The 16,525-nt window shown below is 47.6% G+C and overlaps 1 protein-coding gene across 3 annotated transcripts in view; it reads left to right on the top strand.

Moving 5' to 3' along the window:
• HDAC7 (histone deacetylase 7) overlaps positions 1-16,525 on the top strand; it is a 706,897-nt gene that overhangs the window by 270,037 nt on the left and 420,335 nt on the right. The gene's annotated exons all lie outside the window — the stretch shown is intronic.

Raw genomic sequence — 16,525 nt, 5'->3', positions numbered from 1 at the left:
TTAAATGTCAGCATGATGTGGCCAAAAAGTTTGTATTTCTTATAAGTTTGCGATGTATGTTTTCCGTCATAGACTGAATGTAGACAACTACAGTCAAATACGATCACAACATTGTTGACCAGGTGGTCCAACCAATAGAATTCAAAATACATTTCTGTAGCTGCTCACATCCTTACATGTGGGGGGGGGGGGGGTGCTGCTGATTCTGCGTGTTTCCGTTTTATTTTCGGCAATTGTGGGTTATGGAGTCCATAAGAGGCACACCTGTACTCTACTGGGGTTTACGAAATGTCAGGGTTTGGGAGGTTTTTCTGGGTGGCTGCGTAACCCAGGCCCAAAAACTGCAGCTACCCCTTTTCTGGTGTTTCCACATTGCGTCTTGGACCCCACACCTTTGCCGCGACTATTCCCACCTACACAGGTACGGTACAATTTTTATCTCAAGATATGTGGAAACTCTGGGTGGCAAGGAGTTTGAGGTTCCCAGCAGACTCCAGTACTTGGAGGGATCTACACAAGCCACCCTGGAGTCCCCTTGGTGTCTAGTATACAAAAATATCTAGAGTTGGTAGATATTTCTTGGAGAAAGTGTACACCCTGGCAAAGAAAGACAGGAAAGACAAATATTACTACACAACCATCTACTCCTCAAGTACACACACATACAGGTTGGATTTGGCATGAGGGTGAGCAAAAGGTTCAAAGTGTAAATATTATTAATAAGACATTTCACAAAAAGGAAATACACTTAATAATTGCAAGTTCAAAAAGCTGAACCAGTCACTCATAGCTCGTGAGCTGTAAAGCCACGACAAGGCACCAACCTCTTTCCCGGCCATTCACACACCTTTTATGCATGATGTACATAACCATTCACACTGCCAGCTTCAGGCTCGGCCCATTACCCCACTCACATCAACAATCAGCACCATTCAAGGGCCCATCACTTTCATGCGCCCACAGGACTGACAGAACAATAACACTGCCTGGCAGCTGACGGAGTATGTGGACTGGCATTTGGTTGGCAGTGTGTTAGAAAAAGGGTTTCTGGTTCTCAGAGTATGCACTCTGTACAAGCTGTAACCACCACTCTAGACCAAAATGACAAAAATCCAATATGTAGAACCAGAGTTATTACTTTTTAAAGAGTAAATCAAATTAAAGTGCTTAGAGACATGAAGCACCAACTATGAACATCTGGGCATGCTAGCCCGGGGTAAATCCAAAGTTCAGGCTGACCACGATGAAGGGCAGGCTGGCTTCAGGACTCACTCAGGTCGCGCTGAAAAGTACCTTGGATGCAAGAAGTGTTGACATCGAAGACTCGGTTCAAGGAGTAGAGGAAGCGATGCGTCTTCATTGAACCCATGGATGCAGGTGAGGCGTCAGAATTTTTAAAGATTACATTTAAATATAATGCTTAGAGTCAAAAGTGCAAACTGGGGACATCTGGGCTAGACCGGGGTAAATCCAAAGTTCAGGCTGACCATGATGGAGGGCAGGCTGGCTACAGGACTCACTCAGGTCCTGCTGAAAAAGAACCTTGGATGGAGGAAGCGTCAGCACTAAAGACTCGATGCGAGGAGCAGAGGAAGCGATGCGTTGTCATTGATCCCATGGATGCAGGCAATGTATTGGATCAGATTTTTGCAGTTGATGAAGGCTTCGGTGACTAACCCATTTATGATGCGGGGGTTGCATTGACGTCGAGCCACGTAGCACATCGTCGTCGAGCTGTGCTGTCCGATGCAGCAGAGTCGTCAAGTGATGCGTTGTTTCGAATTGGTGCAAAGTAGTCGATGCATCGGAGCAGCACAGCAGATATCACCATTCAAGGGCCCGGGACTGGACCCTTGGCAGGGATGGGCTCACAGAGTGCAGTGTCCAGGTGCTGTTAAAAGGTTGAAGGAAGTCTTTATAGGCCCTGAGAGTTCAGAACAGGCAGCAAGCCAGGAAGTCCTTTGAGTCCCTGTTGGTTCAAGTGAGATGGGTCCAGTCCTTGTCCTCCGCAGGGGAGAATTCAGTAGGCAGCAAGGCACCACAGCAGTGTAGAAAGTCAGTTCTTCCAGTGCAGCAGTCAAGCAGATTAGCAATCCTTTTAGCACAGCAGTCTTTACTTCTGGCAGAGGTCTTCACAGCTCAGTAGTTTACTGTCTAGGTAGGGTCAGAGCCACAGTAGTTCAAAGAAGGCTCTTTGAAGTGCGCACAGTCCCAGCCCTGACTCCAGACAAATAGCAGGGGGTAATCAGTCCTTTGTGTGGGAAACAGAACACTACCTCTTCAGGTGTAAGTGTCAGCCCACTCTCTCTTACTGCCCAGGAAGAGATATCAGAATCCAAATAAATGCAGATGAGTTCTCTAGGACACCTACCCTTCCTGTGTTTGTGGCTGTCTAGAGGGAATGCACAAACTGTAGCTGTCATCCACCCCAGACGTGTACTGGAGACATGCTGCAGGCACACAAAGCAGTAAGAGCAGAGAAATGTTCACTTTCTAAAAGTAGCATTTCTAAAATATAAACCCAACCTTGCCATTAAAGAAGATTTATAATTACCATTCCTAAGATATAAAACATGATACAGCTACGCCTTTCTGATCAGGAATTACAGCTTAAAACTGTATTAAGGAATTCCCACTGTTAGCCTTTGAGAGGAGTAGGCTTCACAGTAGTGAAAAATGAATGTAGCTGTTTGTCTTTACCAGGACATGCTAAACTTAAAAAGTGCATGTTCTACCTTTTACTTACACAATACCCTGCCATATGTGTTTAAGACTTGGCCAAGGGTTTTGATTGTATCACGTTTAGGCATAGGTAGAGAGGGGGTTACACTGTAGAATGCCCACGTGAATGTATGAGGAGAAACAAAGTGTGAATTACATGAAACTACATCTCCCATAAGGCAAAGGGAGTACTTATTTGTCCTACCTCTCTCACTCTACTTAAACACCACCCACAAACAACCCGGTGCTTGTCACCTGAAATCCGGCGTTTTGCCTGGAAGGTTGTTTCCTTCCATGCTTGCTATCATACTTCTGCCTGGAACTCTCAAGCCCACTTCTCCTCTTGCTGCAAGGGACTTTTCCTGGATGCCAGGGAAATTGCCTCGAGCAAGTTTCTGCTTGTGCTTGCGCTGGAGCGCAATCTGCATTTCCCCCCTGTCTACTAACCTGTTTCAGTAACCTCACTCTGGAGCACGTTAATGTACCGTGACAGGCTCTGTGCAGCAGATTGTGCCTGAATGATTCTTCGCGCTGAAGCGCATGACAACGTGTCTCCCTGGGGCCACGCCGAAACCGTGAAAAAGCGCTGGAGTGCGATTAAGAGCCAAGAAAGGCTCAGGAAATCCTTCAAGAGCCGCTGAGAGGCTCGGAGTGTCTTTCCTTATATTGTTTCCTTTATTTTGGGTTGTTTGCCACACACAGGCTGGAACCGCGTGTTATATCTAAAAGACTCCCCAATATTCATAGCTACCAGAGGAGTGTCTGGCTTAAGATAAGTACCTCGACAGTGGCTTCTTGCTGGATAGTATAATCAGTGTCTCTTGCCAAGTAGTGTACTTAACATTTGGACACAGTGGTGAAATTATGCTTTAATTTCTTTTCTTATTTTTACCTTTTGTGCCTTTGTTAATCTGGATACGTGATGCAGTGTTAACTGTAAGTGCATCACAAAATTGATATATTATAGTTACTAAGGGCGGTGACTCGTGTGTTGTGTTGTGTCTCACTTACAGGGAACATGGGACAACCATAGGAGTGAGATCTACAACTCCAGAACATCACTCTATTGAGTGTTTTTGCTGCTGCACCTTTATTGTTTAGTTTGTCCCTATTTCCCTTTCTCCTACTGTGGTGTGACCTACGGAGTGGGTATATATATATGCTCGCAGGTGATTCCATACAAGGGGAAAAGGTTATCTGACATCTTCCGTCACTTCCGCTGTATCCGGCTTTCAAGGTTAGTGGTTAACCATTCTCTGTTGTGACAGAATGCCAAGTCAAAGTGGGAGTAAACTGAACACACAGGCCCTGCAATGGCAGAACTGAGACAGGTTTGAAAGACTATTTGTGTGATTGGCACAATCAGTGCTTTAGGCCCACTAGCAGAATTTAATTTACAGGCCCTGGACTTATGGTATACCACTTTACAAGGGGCTTACACGTAAATTAAATATGTCAATTGGGTACACAACAATGTTACCATGTTTAGGGGAGAAGCACATGCCCCTTATCAATGATCAGCAGTGGTGAAGTGCTCAGAGTCCAAGGCCAACAAAAAGAATCAGCAAAAAGAGGAGGTAAGTAGGCAAAACGTTTGAGGGAAGACCACCCTAAGGATGACAGTGCTAATATGATGCATGCGTATTGACTAGTAGTAATTTACTACACACACAAACACCTCCAATCAAATTCCAGCTCACACACGCCACCAGCCAAATGCCAGTCCATCCACACCACCAGCCATGCGCCAATCCACACACACCGTCAGCCAAGCCTTGGTCCACACACACTGCCATCATTTAAAAAAAAGAAAACAAACCAATTGGTAGGAGATGAAAAACTAACTATGACTTCAAACACAATAGCTCTAAATAAATCAAACTACTGCCAACCGTGAAACTAAACAAAAAAAATTAAATGATACAGACCAGTCAGTTCACCTTTATTCTCATGGTTCCTCCCAATACTTCAGTTGTGTGTGGTATGATTTAAAACATGCAGGCACAAATAGCACAGTATTAGAAGGACATTCAGGGCAGCACACTTGATTCCCCTTCCACACGCCTCTTCGGACACAGACTCTACATCTCTTACAAAGAAAGTGTTTTTTGGGTATGGGAGAAATGTAACCAGTTTTTTTTTTTGTTGTTTTTGTTTTTGCAGAGTTTTATATAGAGCGAACTAGACCCGAACCGAATCAGGTATCATAGCGCTTTACATATTTTTCCAGTTACGTTACATTTGTACGTTTTCCAGTTACTTTCATTTTAGGCACGGGGAGATTAAGTGATTTGCCCAGAATCACAGAGGTTTTGGCGTCGTTACGGAGACTCGAACCAAGTTCCTCCAGGTCCGAGGTCGAGCGCCCTAGCCGTTAGGCCAACTCCTCCTCTGGTTATCTTTTAATCTAGCCCCATCCTCCACCACTTCAACTCTAGGAACACTTGAATGCTCCATTACAACAAGACTGCCTATGATAGACTGCTGAAACTGAAGAAAAATCATCTGAATCTGGAGAACAATCCTTGAATACAACAAAAGCATTGAAAGTTGCCAAATGAAGCAAATGGATAGCCAACTTGTTATACCAAATGTATGACTTGCGAACAGCACTCTTAGGCTCCAACCTCTGATCTACTCTATCTACACCACCCATGTGCTTATGGTAGTCTTAAATGCACACAGGTTTGAGAACTTCAGCAACTTGACCCCAGTCACAGATGCAGCACTTTCATCATGAATGGTAGTCAGCATGTAGCCCTCTCTTCTGTCTGTAAATTTCACAGCTAGAATGTCATCATTACACAAGGCACTACACTGTCCCCTCTGAAGTTTTTTGTACATACAAACTCTTTAGGGTTCCTTTCGATCAAAGTGGATTGTGCCATATGCAACAATGTCCACTTTGAACAATTCCTTGAACGATTGCTCACCATTGTAGAAATTATCTACGTATAAATGGTGACGTTTGTTAAAAAGTCCTCTACCAATTTCCCACAAAATGTTCTCACTGACTCCAAAAGTGGACGGCAACCAGGGTAGTCAGTAGAAGAATCTCTACCAGTGTACAACCTGAAATTATAGACATATCCAGAACTTCTCTCAGGCAGCATATACATCTTAATACCATAACTTGCCCTCCTGTTAGGGATGTACTGCTTAAGAACGAAACAGCCCTTAAACAGGACCAAATACTTATCCACAGCTGTTTCTTTACCTGGAACACAGATCTCTGAAAATCGATCTATAAATATAACAACATCAGGCTGAATCTTGAATGAACAGTCACAATCAGGGTGATCCCGTGGCATTACTGAAGCATTATCAACATGCCATAGCCCATATGTCCAACCAAAAAGCGGGCGATGAAGCGTAAGAGACTACCCTGACACCCCCACCTGGCCGCGATCTGGTGACGGACGCCTCTGCTCCCGAGGCGATGGAGTTCCACGGAGGCGGTTCCCGGGGCCGAGTTTCGTAAATGGCGGCGGCGGCCCGAGGAGCAGGCCGCGGTGGAGGGCGCGCCCGCTATGGCACTTGAAGCTCGGCGGCGCCTCTGAGGTGGCTGGGCCGGCGGCAGCTACGGAGCGGAGGAGACGGGTGAGGAGTCGTGGTCAGCGGAGGCGGCCTTTCCTGTCCCTGCTGCGGCGCTGCTGACGACGGAGGCCCCGGACCAGGCACCTCGAAAATCCAGGCCCCGGTTTTTGGGCCTATAGACTGTGTGCGCCCCCCCCCCCCCCGGGAGCCGGGCGAGTGCGGCGAGAGCACCGCTGTTCTGGTGAAACCCCCACTGCTGCTGCAGGGGGTGGTGGGGAGTGCCCCCCCCTTTTTTTGTCTGGAAGTGCTTGCTGGCCGAGGGTCCTGCTGCCTGACGGAAGGGGACTCTGGACAAAGGGAAATGAAAATGAAAGGAGGGGACTGAAGGCCATAGAACGAGGAAAGAAGGAAGGAGGCAACACTGAAGGCGGCGCAGTTTCCCGATCCCCCTTGACATGTCCCTATATTGATTGGGGTGAGCTCTGTGGCCGGGCAGCCATGGTGAATCGGGGTCTTTCCTGAAGGGACATTGTAGGGACAGACCTTGGCTACTTACTGTCCACGACTGGGCGGAGGAGGAGCTGGACTGCGCCAACGCCTTGGTGGATTTTGGGTCTCTGTGCAGGGCCCCGAGGGCCTGTTGGAGGGCCCTCTTGATTGCTCTATATCCCTTCTCGCGCAGAAATAAATTACGGGGCGCGCTGCTCTGGCCCCTCCCCCCCTCCCCGGCCTGATGCCCCGGCTGCTTTACCCGACTTGGTGGCAGTGAAAGGGGGCCCGGGCCCTGAGGATCGTATTGTAGGCTGCCACTTGAGCTGCTTCACTTGGGGGACCCCCTGGGGTGCCTTGTGCCATTTTGTGAGGACCTGGTGGTGCCCCTCACCCCCCTTTTCTCACGCAGATTACCTGAGTCGCTGCGGGGTATTGGAGAGCCGGGACTGGCCAGTGTACTTATCCTTTCAGGGTGGCGAGTTGACAGCGGACGACTTCGAGAATGGCGACAGGGGGCAGGGGCTCCAGAGGCAATGCCGAGGGGCGACTGTCTAAGTTCGCGTGGTCCAAGGGAGGAGATAAAGGTGACTCGCCGAGATCGTACAAGGGTGCGCCTGAGGAAACCCAGCCAGGCGAGCAGGAACCGATGCTCCGTGATGTTTTGGCGGCCATCGGGGGAATGCGTACCTCCATGGACTCAGTCACGGTGGAGGTTTCCTTGCTTAGAGCGGACTTTAAACAGATGAACGAGAGAGTGCAGGAGCTGAAGATAACGACGACGGCCCTACGTGATGACACCTCAGAGCTTCAACGTCAAATGGCGGACATGGAGAAACGACAGGTCAGAATGGCGCAACAGCTGGACGATTATGAAGGGAGGGCCCGCCGAAACAATATCAGGATCTTGGGAGTTCCGGAAAAAACGGAGGAGCCCGCGGCTGATCTCTATGTGGAAGACCTAATCACTAAACACCTAAAGCCCAAGGCGCTATCCAGTTACTTTTCCATAGAGAGGGCACACGGGGTGCCAGGCGGCCGGCCCAAGCCTGGTGCCCCGCCACGGCCGATCATCGCCAGGGTCTTTAACTTCAGAGACAGGGACAGTATTTTGCAGTGTTCCAGATCCGGCCCTCCACTCAAAATTGACAACTATGAGGTGTCTTTTTTCCCCGACTTTACGGCCAGAGTCCAAGCGCAGAGGAGAAGTTTTCAAGCGGTCAAGCGGGAGCTGCGTAACAAGGACATGAAGTATGCGATGCTCTTCCCGGCCAAGTTGAGAGTGGAATGGGATGGCAAACCCTGGTTCTTCGACTCACCGGACGCGGCATGGGAGTGGCTGGAGGGTTGGACCACCATTGAAGGCCGCAGGGGTAATCGTCGTGACAGAGCAGGGCGACGGAACGGTGATGGTCCAGGCCAGGCGGCGGAGGGAGCTGCAACGGAACCCAGTTTTCTTGACGAACAAGAATGAAACAGCTTCCTGATTGGCTGCAGGACATGATAACCTGGCAGACAGCGGGTGGAGTGGGAGGGGGGGTCAGTGGAAGAACTTGTCCGTATGAGATCCCTAGGTGGGGATTAGCTTTGCAGTAGTAATGGAGTGTAATGTGTTTGATTTATTGATTGCTTAGACATGTTATGAGGATTATTAGGGGCGTCTCCTTGGTTTTTGGGCTGTGTTGTATTGTCAACAGTATTGATCGCCAGGGGCCGAGAGCTCGGTCCCCCCTTTTGCGCTTAAGCATAGTTGGGAGGGGTAGAGGCACTCTGCCATTTTGGGGGGTGGGTCGTTCTACATCCACAGGCAGGGGAGCAGGGAGGGGGTGAGCGGGAGAGGGAGGGGCGTTCTTTGGGGGTTGCGGGAAGGGTATTTAGTAAGGTTTAGGATTGTGGGGTGGGATTGTGTTTTTTTTTTTAGTTATGTTTCAAGTTTTAGTTTTGGGCTGCAACCACTTGCTTTGATTGGTGGGATGTGTGATGACGAGAACGGTTTGGACAACTACAATAATGGTAATGGAGGACCAGGAATTGATGTGCACTGATGTTTCTGCTAATGCCCCCTCGTTGACCCCTGTGTCCCCGATGACCGTTGTTACTTGGAATGTACATGGGCTGGGAGATAAGATTAAACAGTGATTGGTATTACAGTACTTGAGGCGCACAGCACCGGCTATAGCATTGCTTCAGGAAACACACTTGGTGGGATCGACTTGCAAGGCCCTGGACCGCTGGGGGTACAAAATGGTAGCGCACTCAGAATTCTCCACGGACTCCAGAGGGGTTGGCATCCTAGTACGGAAACGATTTCCTTTAATTGTACATCAGGTACGGGAGGAGTCCCTTGGGATGTTTGCTGCCATAACGTGCCAGTGGGAGGGGAAACGGTTCAATATTGTTTCCGTGTATGCTCCTCCTGCCCTCCACTCGGTGACCCTTCCAGCTCTTAGTGCATTCTTATTGGATCTACCTGAAGGTGAACTTATTGTGGGGGGAGATTTCAATGCAGTCATGAGGGGCGGGTAACTCACGTATGAGTGGGTTCTTGGACGCATTGGGGCTGGTAGACGGATGGAGATACAGACACCCCGGGGAACGTGGATATACTTTTCAGTCGGGGGCACATAATAGTCTCTCACGTATTGACTATTTTTTTGTTTCCGCGGACAGTCTCCCTTACTTGACTGACATAGAGATACGGCCGACGGGTATCTCAGATCACTCGCCTGTCAATTTAACCTACACCTCCTACACCAAAGTGCGTAAACGAATCTTTCCCATTTCCCCAGGCGATTTGCAGATTCCTTCGATCAGAAAAGATATTGTTACAGGCACAAAGCAATATTTTCACGATAACTCGGGTTCAGTGCAATCTCCTGGCATCCTGTGGGAGGCTTTCAAGACGGTGCTGCGGGGGCAGGCTATTTCTTCCATCACGGGGGACAGACGGGCAATGAAGAGCGACTAGAGGCGCTGGAAGCGGAACTGATAGCGCTTCAGAAACTACATGAGACTGACTCCACTGTAGAGACAGCCCATAATCTACGCCTCAAACAAAGGCCGGCAGAGCCACTTTGCCAAGCGTCCATCTTGCAGCTCGGCTCTGCCTCTCCTCCTGAGAAAGGACCTTTAGATTAGAAATAAACACAGTTATAACCAATTTGTTCAATTTCTTTACAGTACTTCTAATAGAAACATTATTTTCACACCGTATCATAATGGAGCGGAGGGAAATTAGAATCAGTGGGGAAAGCAGCATAAAGGCCTGAGCCACATTAAATAGGTTAGAGAGTATGACTGTGTACATTGAGTTGACAGCAATATTTCGAATGCAGTGGAATTTCCTAATCAATCAATCAATCAATCAATCCATTTATAGAGCGCGCTGCTCACACGTGAGGGGCTCAAGGCGTGAAGGGGGGGGGGGGGTGTCGTTTACTGCTGGAATAGCCAGGTCTTGAGGTACTTCCTGAAGGTGAGATGGTCCTGGGTCAGTCGAAGGTGTGCAGGGAGGGAGTTCCATGTCTTGGCGGCCAGGTAGGAGAACAATCTTCCTCCGGTTGTGGTTTTGAGGATCTGTGGGACGAGGGCGAGGCTGGCGGAGCGGAGCTGGCGGGTGGGAGTGTAGAACGAGAGGCGGTTGTTGAGGTATTCGGGGCCTATGTGTGGAGCGCTTTGTGTCCGTGGGTGAGGAGCCTGAACGTGATCCTCTTGCTGACGGGGAGCCAGTGCAGGTTTCTCAGGTGGGGAGTTATGTGGCTGTGGCAATGGATGTTGAGGATGAGTCGTGCAGAGGTGTTCTGTATTCGCTGCAGTCGTTTCTGGAGTTTGGCTGTGGTTCCTGCGTACAGGGCGTTCCCATAGTCCAGTCGGCTAGTAACGCGTGCCTGGGTGACGGTCTTTCTGGTTTCGGTGGGGATCCACCGGAAGATCTTTCGGAGCATGGGCAGGGTGTTGAAACATGAAGAGGAGAGGGCGTTGACTTGTTTGGTCATCGTGAGGGAGGAGTCCAGGAAGAATCCCAGGTTGCGTGCCTGGTCTGTGGGTGTAGGTGCTGTGCCCAGCGCTGTGGGCCACCAGGAGTTTTCCCAGGCGGATGGGGATTGTCCGAGGATGAGTACTTCCGTTTTGTCTAAGTTCAGTTTCAGACGGCTGAGCTTCATCCATTCCGCGACGTCCTTCATTCCTTCCTGGAGGTTGATTTTGGCGGTGTCTGGGTCTTTGGTGAGGGAGAGTATCAGTTGGGTGTCGTCGGCGTAGGAGATGATGTTGAGGTTGCGTTTGCGTGCGATGGCGGCGAGGGGGCTCATGTAGATATGGAAGAGGGTTGGGCTGAGCGAGGAGCCTTGGGGTACGCCGCAGATGATCTTGGTGGCTGTGGAGCGGAAGGGGGGGGCGTACTCTCTGGGTTCTGTTGGAGAGGAACAAGGTGATCCAGTCCAGGGCTTTTCCATGGATTCCAGTGTTGTGTAGGCGGGTTATTAGGGTGCGGTGGCAGACGGTGTCGAAGGCGGCCGAGAGGTCTAGGAGGATGAGAGCGGTTGTTTTCCTGTTGTCCATCCGGGTTCTGATGACGTCGGTGGCTGTGATGAGGGCGGTCTCGGTGCTGTGGTTGGCTCGAAATCCGGATTGGGATGGGTCGAGTGCGATGTTTGTTTCGAGGAATGCAGTCAGTTGTTTGTTCACGGTCTTCTCGATGACTTTAGCCGGGAAGGGAAGGAGAGAGATGGGGCGGAAGTTCTTGAGGTATTTTGGGTCGGCTGTGGGTTTCTGAAGAAGGGCATTGATCTCTACGTGCTTCCAGCTTTCTGGGAAGGTGGCTGACGCAAAGGAGTTGTTAATGATGTTCCGGAGGTGGGGTGCGATGATGGCGTCGCCTTTGTTGAAGATGTGGAGAGGGCATGGGTGCGAGGGAGAGCCAAAGTGGATGGAGTTCATGACGTGGGTGGTGTCTACAGTGCTGACGGGGGTCCAGGTGCTGAGGGTGGTGGGAGTGATTGTCGGTTCGGTGGCTGGAGGTGGGCGTGTATGAAGCTGTCGTGTATGTCTGCGATCTTGCGGTAGAAGAATGTGGCGAGGGAGTTGCAGAGGTCTTGCGATGTCGTTGTTGCTGGCTCTGGGGTTGAAAAGCTCCTTAACGATGTTAAAGAGTTCTGTTGTTGGTGTTGTTGTCCAGCCGCTCTTTGAACGATGTCCTTTTGGTGGTGCGGATCAGCTGGTGGTGTTCGCAGGTGGCATTCTTGAGGGCTGTCATATTTTCTTTCGTCCTTTCGTGGCGCCAGGCTTTTTCGAGAGTTCGGCAGGATTTCTTTGAGTTTTTGAGGGCGTTGGTGAACCATGTGATTTTCCTGTTGCTGATCTTGCCTGGGGGGTTCTTAAGAGGAGCGAGGTCGTCGGCGCAGTTGGTGATTCACTGTGCGAGGTTCTGGGCTGCGTTGTTGGTGTCTGGGGTGTCGGCGGGTGGGTTCTGGCTCAGCGATGTGGTTAGCTGGTCTGTGGTGACTTTGCTCCAGCATCTGTGGGGGATATGACTGGAATTACACATCACAGGAGATGTGCGTGATTTGAGTGTCAAAGGACAGTGACTGATTAATCAATAAACTCGTATTATAAGCAGTCTGAAGATGATGTACTTTGAATGTATAAATAAAAGAAGCCAGGCTTCGTACTTTACTGAACATGCTGGGTTTCCAGCCGCGGTCCGTGCAGGTAACAGCGATGGGACCATGTAAGGGGGGATTTCGAGGGCCGATGTAAAGGGAAAATTAATTATTTATTTAATTTTCCCTCTGCATCGTCCCTCGAAATCGCCCCTTATCCGCCCCTACCGCCTCACCGATGTTACCTGCACGGACCGCGGCTGGGTTTCAAACTTGAAAGGGCCAGATCCATGACAAATGTTCAAGATAACATCTATGTAAATGGTTTACATGAGGAGTAAATTTATTTAAACGTATCTCGTATACAAATCCTAAAAATCTACTATCCCTAGTGGACCAGTGTTGGACACTCCACTTTCAGGGATGATAGATTTAGTGAGCCTTGTGACTTTTTACTTTTAATAATCATTGTTTATTATTTGCAACAAAGCAATTGCAAACTAACACATCAATATTTACTGGTCACAAGATATGAATCCCTTGTAAAGCCTTTGTCCACCGTTTGAATTTAGGAGCTTGACACTGAAACATATCCCTTTCCCACACCTTTCCACACATCCCCCTCTCCCACATTAGGAGCGCCATCCCTCCCAGTAGCTCAGTCCAACCTCCCCCTTACGTCCTCCTCCTTCCTTCTCTCATGCACCGATTCAGTAAAGTGCCTCAGATCTCCTCAAATTTTTGTACATGATCGTTGAGTCTATATATTAGTTGTTCAAAACACACAGCTTTGTACATGTCTTCAAACCTTTGCCTGTGGGATGGAACTTTTTCTGTCTTCCAAAATCTCAATATCCCCTCTTCTGCTCTTGCTAGTGCCGTGCATATCCAATACTTTACATGGGATGTCAGAGTGGGTAGCGTAGGGAAATCATGGAGAAGAACTCTGCGCTTGAAGCATCAGGAGCTTCCCCAGGGTGGCGTATAGTGGAATGTATTTGCTGCCTGGAGTCTTCTCACATTCCCGTAGGACATGTATGATGTCCTTCCTCCCTCCTGCCCCGCCAACAGCATGACTGTAAACTCAGTTTGGCCCTGTGTTGCCTTGCCGGGGTCCAGTGCCATCTATGTAGAATCTTAAAGTGGCTCTATTTCACCCGGATTTCCTCAAATCCCTGCTATGATCAGTCATCAGTTCTTCCCAGTCTTCATCATCAAACCCGATTGTAAGTCGGGTTTCACACCACCAACATAGCTCCATAGCCGATTCAGAGGAGTAATTCGTGTCAATGGGGAGAGATTAAAGCCCCGAAATGGTGCCCCCAAAGTTTTTCCACATGTTTATGTATTTGTGTATAGGATTTCCTGTGGAGGCCTCCGCAGTGCCATGTTCTGGGCACTCTTTATTTGTGTGTATCTCCAGGCTTGTGTGGCTGGAAAACCAAAGTCACCCTGCAGGTCCTTAAAGGATTTGCTCTCTCCATTTCTAATCACGTTCGTCAGACACCTAATGATAACACCTTATTGAGGCTGACCAGCTGACCTCCGTTTGCACCACCTTGACCGTGCATTGTGCCACAGAGGGGGTGCTCGCGTGCACAAATTCAGAAACCCCCACCAATGCATGGGCTCTTTCCACTCCCGAATCAAGAACAGGAGAACCTCCCCTAGGTTCAAATATAAAGAAAGGCACACGCTCTAATCTATAATTCAAAACATCATCATTGTCCCACACAAGGCTTGTTTATTTGAAAATCATATGTCTATTTATTTTCTAGAAAAAATTCTTTTCATTTATAAATCCAATCTAATAACAATAAAGTCATAAATGTATATACAGACTCTATTTACATTTCGAACACAAAATTGCAGCCTGCCCACTCACCACTTCAATATAGTCATCAATCACACTCAATCAGACCATCATCAATCATACCACTCAACAATATTTACAAAATCACACACACATCACAAAAGAAAAACATTCCTATATATACATCATTAAAAAATGGCATACAAAAAGAAAAAGACAACAAAACAGCAAAACAACAAGCGCCGACGCGCGTTTCGGAACAGGACCGATATTATCCAATCCTTCGTCACGGCGCAAATAGATACATGGAGGTTCTTCAATAGTTTTTTCAAACCATCAACAGTATACAAATTTTTTTTATTTTTTTATTATTTTTTTTTTTTCCTAAGCTATAATTATATACAATGCTTTTTATCAAGTTTTCCGTTGAAAGATGAAATCCAGGCTGCAGGTTCACATCACATTATTCGATCATATCCCTATCCTCAGAAAGGGAAAAACGTGGGCAATGCACGAAGGCAGAAGGATGCTTCACAGGGGGGCACAGTTTCCGCTCCAAGGGATGGTGAATCTAGGTCCAGGATGAACTTCCCAACTTTGGTTCAGTCTGTAGTTAATGAGTTCAGGCTCCCCACAGATACTCTCCACTCCCATCAGAGAGGATTGTATGACCGAATTTCCTGCCTTCAACCAATTCAGTGACACAGTGTAGTATATCACTAAACCTCCCTCCACTCTTAGTATGTGTTGTTCCAGGGTGATCCATCGGGGCGTTTCCCTGAATGTTTTGGTCATATAGACAGAGTGGGCTAGCTGGTGTGCAAGCCAATAACACTGCACATTGGAAAATCTTAGTCTGTCCGCATTCAAAGTGGCTTATAGTTTCGAGCTATGTAGCCATGGTTTAATCCTCCCTCACCCCAAAGTAACAAATATATACTTTTATTTATTTGGCGTAGGAGGGTCCAAGGGATTGGTAGAGGTAGCATGCCAAAAATATAAATTAAATCTGGATGCTACTGTCATTTTTACTACTTGCACCCTCCCCCACAAGGAACGCTTACATTTTCCCCATTTTCTAAACTCAGCAGCAGTTGTTTCCATTAGTGGGATGAGATTATCCTGAACCATATCCTCTAGACCTCTAGCGACCAGCAAGCCCAAGTATTTAAGGTGTCTTTTTTTCCACTGAAAGGGCGTGTCCCCTAGGGATGTAGGCACTGTTGAAGTGAAGACGTTCACATTTAGTCCAGTTAATGCAGCGGTTCTGAACCTTTTGACTTGTGTTCCCCCATTAAAACATTACTGGAATCCAGAGACCCCACTGAGTCATTTTTGGAGGCCGGGGACCCCCAGCCTGAGCAATTTATGTGATTTGAAACTCCAAACAGATTGCAGAGATAAAGAAACAAGCATACACTAAACAAATGCTCAAATATTGAAATATCTTGTTTAATTCACTATAAAATATATTTTCAAATGTTCAATTTATATACTTTTATTAAGTTATTAAATCTAATATTATTTAATTTTGTAAAACGGATGCGGACCACCTGAGCAGGCCTTGCGGATTCCCTGGGGTCCTCGGATCACAGGTTAAGAACCCCTGAGTTAATACAATACCCAGAAAAACGAGTGAATCAGTATATCAGCGCCATAAGTCTCTCTGCGAATTGTCTGGAGAGGGTCATACAAATATTTTTATTACAGACTAACACCTCATGGCCACCCACCGCTGTCCTTGTAACCTCAATCCCCTTATGTCGTGTGGCCACCTCCAATGGTTTCAGGGCCAAGAGAAAATGCCAGTGTAAATTGTTGAGAGTACAGCATTGAAGTGCGCAGGCTGAATATTAAAAACTATTGTCTAAGATAATACAATTTAACGAATTGGCTGTTCCTCCCACTGCCTCGAGTGCGGGATAGCATTGCGTGAAACGCTTGCAACATATATTTATTACCAATAGAAGAAAAGTTTATCCATATGCTTGAACAAATTGAAGTGATTAAAACTTATAATAAGCACACTTATTATTTCTAGTGTAGAGAGGCTGTTAAAATGCAAAGCAGTACTTCTCCAAACTATTTTGCCTTTCTATCAGATAAAACTTTACTGTCGGTTAATCATAATACAAGAAAACATGCACGATATCCAAACCTGTGCTCCTAACTAACCCAGACCCAGCACACACTATCTCCCATTTGGTTATACCTTCCTAACTTCAGAAACGAATAAGTATTTTATTGCTATAAAAAATGCATGACGCATACTTGAGTATTGATGAACATTTGCACAATAAAAAGTTTGCAAAGCACAATTTTCAATTAAGTTATGTTCTAAATCATTGTTGTTTAACTATTAAAA

Source organism: Lissotriton helveticus, chromosome 1_1 (assembly GCF_964261635.1).
Source record: "Lissotriton helveticus chromosome 1_1, aLisHel1.1, whole genome shotgun sequence".
Taxonomy (NCBI): Eukaryota; Metazoa; Chordata; class Amphibia; order Caudata; family Salamandridae; genus Lissotriton; species Lissotriton helveticus.
This window is presented reverse-complemented; position numbering and strand designations above follow the sequence as displayed.